General features: G+C 38.8%; 1 protein-coding gene across 1 annotated transcript in view; it reads left to right on the forward strand.

Moving 5' to 3' along the window:
* TMEM135 (transmembrane protein 135) overlaps nt 1-8,310 on the forward strand; it is a 183,714-nt gene that overhangs the window by 136,360 nt on the left and 39,044 nt on the right. The window lies entirely within an intron of this gene.

Here is an 8,310-nt window from a genome sequence, read left to right on the forward strand (position 1 = left end):
ACCACTTCCCTGGGCAGCCTCTTCCAATGCTTGGCAACCCTTTTGGTGAAAAAAATTTTTTTAATGTCCAATCTAAATCTGCCCTGGCACAACTTGCAGCTATTTCCCTTCGTCCTATCGCCTGTTACTTGGGAGAAGAGACCGACCCCCACCTCACTACAGCCTCCTGTCAGGCAGTTGTAGAGGGCGATAAGGTCTCCCCTCAGCCTCCTCTTCTCCAGGCTGAACACCCCCAGTTCCCTCAGCCGCTCCCCATCAGCCTTGTGCTCCAGACCCCTCACCAGCTTTGTTGCTCTCCTCTGGACATGTTCCAGCAACACAACATCTTTCTTGTAGTGAGGGGCCCAGTACAGGGGCACGATCGCTTCCTTACTCTTGCTGGCCACAACTATTCCTGATACAAGCCAGGATTCTGTTGGCCTTCTTGGCCACATTTTGTTTGGCCCATAGTGATGGAGCATGAATCTGACAATGAGGAAAGAATTAATGAAATACTCCAGTAGCATTTAGCATGACTCAGACAGACACTGGTTATTTTGTCCTTTCAAACTGTCAGTTTAGGTACTTCTGCCTGTGCTGCAAGATATGGCCCTTGAAGAGCACATGTCTCTGGGGGTTTAGACCTCAGCATTAGTAATAGGAATAGAAATGCAGCTAAAATGTACTCCTTGATGAAGTCCAGAACTCTGATATTCTGGACTGGAGGTGGGACTTTTTCCCCCAAAAACTCACTTGGCTGCATTCCATGGGTCAAGTTTTTGCAAGCACATCATGGAACACATTCATCACTGATTGCCATATAATGTTGTTTTGCAAGATAAAAATGCACATAGTTTTATGTATTTTGAAATATATTTCTAAAATAAATAGTTATACTTAAAATTCTGAACAAGTAAATGAATACAAGAAAGAAAACATCCCAGATCCTTGCACTCCACCCTTCGCTCCATCACAGATAAATCAACAATATAAAATTGTTGTTTTTCTCTAGAACAAAAGTTTCACAGCTGTATTTAAAAGTACATTGATGAAAAATGATTCATAAGGTGAAGTAATCATTTTTATACAGTGCGTTTGGCAGATTTCACCCAAATTACACCATAAAAGAAATATTGTATTTGACAGCAAACTGTTAGTAATGTGAAATCTGAGAATTAAAACTGGCTATCTGGAGACTTATTTATGACTATGCTGCTCTCTGATGGTAATACCCAGTTGTGGTCAGTGCGTGTTTTTCCCATCTTTGTTGTAGATTTAAGCTTCAGATAGATTTGTACTGTCCTTTATTGTGAAATAATTCACGTTTGTTTGGTTTAGGCATAATTGGAGGCTATTATATCTAATTTGTCTACTACAATTTGTCTACTGCATAGAATCCTTACCAGCTAAATATAAAAATAATTAAACTTACAAAGTTTTGGGCTAGCTTAAAGGTTTTTCAATTATATCCATGTTGTCTGTTGTATTTTCATTTGAAAAGGGCATGTGTGATTCACCAAATTACTGTGTATATAATGCTGGATGACTTAAAACTGTAATAGAATGGGCTAAACCTCTTTATCCCTCTTTGCATGAATGACTTGGGAGTAAGAGGTTGTGACCTGTAGGGTCAAGAAGACTGTGTAGAGTGTTTGAGAGCAGGAGATTTATCAGACAGTCCTATTCAGCCTCTGCTTTCCTATTGAAGCTGTCCTGATGCTCTGCAATTAGTAGACACCAGTTACCAGGGATGTTAATGTTCCTTCTGGGTTTTGTTTGTTTTGTTGCTTGTACAGAGTACTGATTAGGGCTTTTGAGCGTGGAATTCACTCGCAAGTGATTTATTTTGCATCTCTAGGATGGGTTCCAGCTGTTTGAGGATTATTTTTTCTTTTCCGCCCCCTGGGAAATCTGGGTTTCAGATAGCAGCTGAAGTGACAAACTTTGAGAAGTTACAACCAGTTCTTGCTAAACTTTTCTTTGTAAAACAAGAGAATTTCATTTTCTACCTATCATGTACTTTATTTCTTTTTTTATTATCTTCCTCAAAAATTAATTCTGATCTTTTACTGTTTTAAGCATTAAATGAAATGTTGATATCAGATTTATAAGAACCTATTGAGTAAAGTTAGAACCAAGGATGTTACCAAGTCTGTGTGTTCTAGGAAACCCGTGGGATGTTTTACAAAAGAATGTGCCCTTGCTTAAGCTTCTCATTCAGAAATTAAACCCCTATTGATACATGGAAACAGACTCCTATTCATATGTTCCATATGATTTGTAGCATCCTAATCCTTGCCATGAATCCTTTCCTTATTCTCAGTATTGTAGACTGAACACATCATTTCAAAACATGGCTTCTTCACATTTTTTTTGGAAAACGTCAGGTCTTGGTTGATTACAGTTCTAATCATCTCTTTTCACAAGTGCCATGGGTTTCCTAAATCTTATCGAAGATCAATGTATTTTTAGTTCTTTAAAAACTTCTGTCAGTATTTATTTAAAATTTACCATGAATCTGCACATTCATACAATTACCTACTTTCATAAACCTTTAATTTCTTCCATTTTTACAAATATTCTTCTTTTTTTTAACCTTCAACTATTAGTATCTCTTGGGGAAACAGGTATAATACTGTTCTTAGACAATGACATATGCTAGTAGCCAGTAGAAAATAATGAATAAAATTAAACTTCAGTAAGTAACTGGTAGGCTGAATGACCATGCAGATGGTGCATGCTGTCTGGTTCTCATACTTAATAATAAAGTGCCCATCTTAAGCGTAATTTTGTTGATTTGTGGTTGCCGTACTAATGTAAAGCTATTGCTGTAGTTACTTGCTGGATTACAAGTGAAATTTTGAAACCATAATATTTTTTTCTGCAGTTGGCTTCTGCATGAAGTACGTTTTATAACTTTGTAAACACTCGCAATGGTATAGGTCCAAGAATTGCCATCTGTTATATGAAGTTTGTAAAACTGTTTACATAACATTGATGAGTATATTAAAGTGATAAAAAAAACGCCAAGAACGTGCTGCTAGAACTTGGATTCATCTCCAACTAATTACTGCAAATTAAAAATTAAGCAGCCTTGTCTAATCTGCTTTCATGGCTTTGCAGCATCCAGAGCAGTCTGTGAGTCAGCATCAGGTGCAGCTAGAAAAAAAGACACGTTCTGGCTTGGGAAGAGATAGATGGAGAAATGTAATCCCCTGAAGAAAACAATTCAAATGTCCTGGATATTGCTGTAAACTGAACTTTTTCACTGGAAAGCTGTCTGAACTAAGGGAATAGTTCATGGTGCAAATCCTTTGTCCACTGATTTTCTTCCTTGTCTGCTAAAATGTGTAGTATTAGAAGATGTGCTGTGCCAAAATTTGCCTTTGCATATTACAGTCCTTCTTTGGTTTGCTACATCTTGTTGCCTCTAATAGGATTAAAGGGATGTGTCACTGGGAATTCCTGATACTTGTTTATTTATTTATTTTTACTAAAGCCTTATAAAGGGATCTTGCATCTCAGAAGCAAGATTGGGACATAAACTGTCTCCTGAAGCGCTCTGTACAAGAAAACTCGCATCGAAAGGGGAAAAAGGGTGACCTGCTTAACCTGGATGGGTACAAGCACAGCCCACATCTTCATGCTCAGAGTCCTTGGTCTTATCAGTCACGGTTGACATCGTTTCTTATTAAATGTTGACTTTGGAAAAAGTGCCTGGCACAAGCAAGTAGAACAGTTAATTCCTACTGGCTGTACATGTTTATCGAACACAGAAGTAGTGGCAGATGTGTTTTCTGGCCTTCCAACGGATGTCCTTCGGTTGTGTTTCACAACTAAGGCAGTTGTGTCACTTCTCCAGGTGTGTATTCAGCCATATGGATTTATTTACCTGGCTGTGCCTCTTCTGTTGGCCCAGAACTGTGAGGCACTGGGCAACACCTACACTTTTGCTTCATGCAGTTAAGCACCAAAACTGACCTTTACTTTTGGATAACAAACACAATCCAACACCTTCTGTTCCCAGGCCTGCTGGGATTGCAGCCACGTGAAGGTTTGTTTGCCATGCCATTTGTATTTGACTTCATATTTTCAGGGACCACAGAGTATGTTGAGCTTGCTATCTAAATTTAAAATGAGGACAACGTGTATTTTATTCTAGGGTAAGAAATGGTTACATTTGCGACTTCAACATTAGAAGTGAAAGAAAATTCTAATAAGAAACGGGTGAACTCAAAGTTAATATCTTATTTTCTTGCTCTTATTTAGTATTTCTTTGAGGCTTTTCTCAAACTAAGGGCTGACTTGGGTAGAACAGTGCCATCGAGAGTGAGAGTCCCTTCTGGAGCTTCATTCACTGCAGTAATACTTCTCTGTTATTAGGACACAGAAACCTTCAGAACAGCTCTGGAGGATCTCTGCTTTTCCATCCCCCCTTAATAAGGTTCTGTAGTTGGTTGAAGCTTTGTATATTTGAGAACATACAAGTTGTGTTATCTAAACTTTTCTGTCTATTAATATAGAATAAAAAGGTTTAAAGAAATCATGAAAGATTGTTTAATTTTACCTTTACCTTAGAAAAGCATCCTTCCAGAATGCTCCATTCATGTAAAATATCTAACTTCTTTTTAAAAAACTCCAGTAAGGGGGAGTCCATGGCATCCATAAACAATCTCTTCCTGTTCTTAGCCATTTTTATCACGAGATTTTTTGAGTGTCTGATCTCGATGCAACTTTGGTCTATTACTTTTTCTTCTGTCCACCACAAGCGTTGAAGAAAGTAGATTATTCCCTTCACTCTGTAGCAAACTACCACATCCTCTCAGCTTCTTCCTTCCTTGTCTCCCTCTACCCTTCTCCCCTCTTCTTTAGACTGAACAACCCCAATTATTCCAAACTTTCCATGCAAATAATTCTCATTTCTCTATTCTGGTTTCCCTGAAAGGAGACCACCTTGAAGTGTGATGCATAAGACAGATTATTTAAGCTGATAAAGATGATAAACCTGATAAAGCAAGAGAAATAATTCAGTGTTTTGCAGCTTGGAGCCTTTCTTCTACATCCCAGAGCAGCTTCTGCTTTTTGATCCTCCACAGTTTACTGTGTGTTCTCCTGTATTACTGTTGTTGATTGTCTCTAGCTACATATAACGCACAGGCAGTTGATGAATAGCATCCTATTTTTTCTGAGCCTGTCTCTTCCACTTGTAGCCCTTTTCTGGTTGGTGTTATCTGCAAATGTAATAGGCATACACTTTTTGCTCTGTCACCTCCCTCACTACTGAAATTATTGAGTAGCAGACATCCAGGAGAGATCCTTGTGTAGTACCACTTAGTACGTCCTTCCAGTTTGTCAGGCAGCCATTGATAAGTGCTCTGTCCCTACTCTTGTCTAACCAGTTTTGTATTTGTTCTAGATAGCTTCCATTAGATTATGCTTCCCTGGTTGTTTTTAAAAGAAAAAGTCACGTGCTTTGGGGTCCAAAGCCTGAATCAAGTCAGTAGTGTATGACACGTACTGCTTTTCATCTCCAGGCACAAAATGTTGCCCAGTGTTAAAAGGGTTTTGGGTTTTGTTGGGGATTTTTTTTTTGCTAAGTGTGTGTCGATTGTTAGACATGTCCTCGTGATTTTCTTCCAGGTGCTTACAATGTCTGTTTATGTATGATGGTTTCTCACAGTAGGCACCTTCCTCCGTCGGAAGCCAGTTGAATTGCAGTTTTGTCTAATTCCTGGTTTCCCAGACAGTATGATATTTATTGTTTAACTTTTTCGTTGCTAAAAATAACTTGTCTAAAGCATCCCGAAGTTATATTAGCTTTTTCACTACTGCAGTCACATTGGTGACTTGTAGTCAGTCTGTAACTGTCCTCTAGAAGTGAGATGACTTGCTGCTGGGAAGATGAAGATTATGCTACATGTTTAATAACTGACAAAAGCAGATGTGAACACATCACGAGTATGCTATTAGTTATGCTGGTTACCCATGCTTATCCCAAATTTAAGGCTGAATCGGGTATTTTATTCCCAAAATAGCGATGGCTAGGCCTTATGTATTGTAAAAGACCAACTTCCTGTGATTTTCCAATGGCGTGTTAATTTTGTGTGAGGCGGATCTTTCATGGAGACACAGAAGTTTATTTCCATTGACTTGTTACATTTTCGTGGCACAGTAGTGCCATGCAGTGCTAGCCTCGTTTCCACGATCAGTTTAATCATTGCTTTCCTTGGAAGGACCAACTTGCCTAGGCGTAGCGTGACAGGGCCATGGACGGGAGTGCTTCAGCTTGCGTTCTGAACTCACGTGATAAATAGCTCCATGTATGACTGCTTTCATCATGTGAATGTACCCTCAAAAGAGTTGCCTTCAGAAGGACGGGGTCAGGGGATTGGAGTAGAGATGTGTTCAGTAGCAAGGCACCCCAGTGCAATACTCTTGTAGGACACCTGACAGCCTTCCTTGATAACGATAAGGGGAAGATTTCCATCTTTGCCAGTAATAACTTCCCATAGAAACTGACCTCATACTTCATACAGTTGGAAGAAAACAAGAGAAAGTATGGAAGGAAAAGAAAATACTGTAATTTTTGTGCTTTTTATTGTATGTATAACTTGGGAACTTGCATGTATCTTTTGTTCCGTGTTACTGGTGCAGTGGCAACTACAAAGATGCAGAGTTTGATGATGGCTGTGCTTGATGGAGGGTAGAAGCTGTTGAAAATTCGAGGTTTTCTGACTAAAAATAAGTCAAGTTATCAAGGATCTTCTGACATTATTTCTTGGCGACTTTTCTGATATGTTTGTATATGCAAATGATTTGGATTCAGATTTTTAGACCTAGACCAAGTTTTGGCTCTGCCTTAGAGGCTCTGGCATGTCTTCATTTAGATAATGTTAGCTAGTAATTCTGGATGGCTTGTTTCTGTTCTGTTAGTGTCACTTATTTACCTTGCTAAATAAGTTTACATTTTTAACGTGTAAGTTCTGGCTTCCTGGTCTAGTGTCACATGTTTTCTGTCTCAGCTAGCTGAAGGTAACAGAAGTTTAAAATAGGTGAGAAATGGTGAGAGTAGCTAATGGTTCTGTCAGATCTCACAAGCTGGGGTTAATAATACTCATCGTCATCTAATTTGTGAGCTATTTTAAATGCTTATCATTCCCTATAAATTTTTTTGAAGGCAAAGAGAAGCTCTGAACATAGTGCCATTTGCTTTCTCCACTTATGTCGTCTTATTACTACTAAAGTGGGATTACTTCTAGCTCCCAAAGTGGCACCAGGATAGTGTGTCATTATACTTCTGGGTAACTCCTGGAGGACAGGGAGTAAAATTGCATCATTTTTATGGATATTGATTTTTATGTGAGATAATTATACCCAGGTTCATACAACCCAACATTTACCTAAATTTCTTCACCTGTTGTGTTTTCTGGGTTTTTTGTGAATTGTTGAGGAGTATTTTGCATTTTAAACTTTGTTGACTGTTGTAAGGAATTGGTTGGAGGTGAAACAAGGTATAAAGTTCAAAGCCCCATTCCCAGTATCAGACATCACTGGCAACATTGCCACTGTGCTGAAATCTGATTTAGGAAAAGGCACATCGGTCGTATGTAGATGTATATTTTGATGAAGCATTCTAGAAATGGGGAACCATGTAATTACAAACATATGTAGCATATGGCACCGAAGAACAACAGGGTGTATTTTGTATATATAGACTGGGTTAGAAAAGTAGCAGAATTTTTCTAATGTTATTTTTCAGTGGTACAGTCACAGTATATTGTGGTTTTGAAGTGCATGTGTTGTCTCAGCTGTCTGGTTTAATTTCTGTGCTCTGCAAGAGAAGTACAATAAATGGTCATAGTAAACCCCCTATGACAAATCCTACTTGCCCAGCTTGGAAAGTGGGGCTGATATTTCTTTGATTAATCTTAATTCTGAGGGTTTTTTCTTTCTCCTAGATGTGAATGCAAGGGAATTAGCAAGTGTCCAGAGCTTTCTGTATAGATGAAATGTAATGGAAATTTTGGGCCAAGTTTCCAATCTCAAAGTTAGAAAAAATCAACACCCCAACCTCAAAAACCCCACAAAAATGTCTTCCCCGGGAGTTGTCTACTAAGAAAAATGCTGTGAGATGCCAACACATATGCATTGGACTATGATTTCTCATTTCCTTGATTGTATTCAATTCACATGTCCATACTTTGCATCTTCACAGAATCACAGAATGGCAAGGGTTGGAAGGGACATCGGGAGATCATCTAGTCCAATCCCCCTGCTAAAGCAGGGTCACCTAGAGCATGTTACACAGGACATCATCCAGGCAGGCTTTGA

This window comes from Egretta garzetta, unplaced genomic scaffold, assembly GCF_000687185.1.
Source record: "Egretta garzetta isolate BGI_Z169 unplaced genomic scaffold, ASM68718v1 scaffold286, whole genome shotgun sequence".
NCBI lineage: Eukaryota > Metazoa > Chordata > Aves > Pelecaniformes > Ardeidae > Egretta > Egretta garzetta.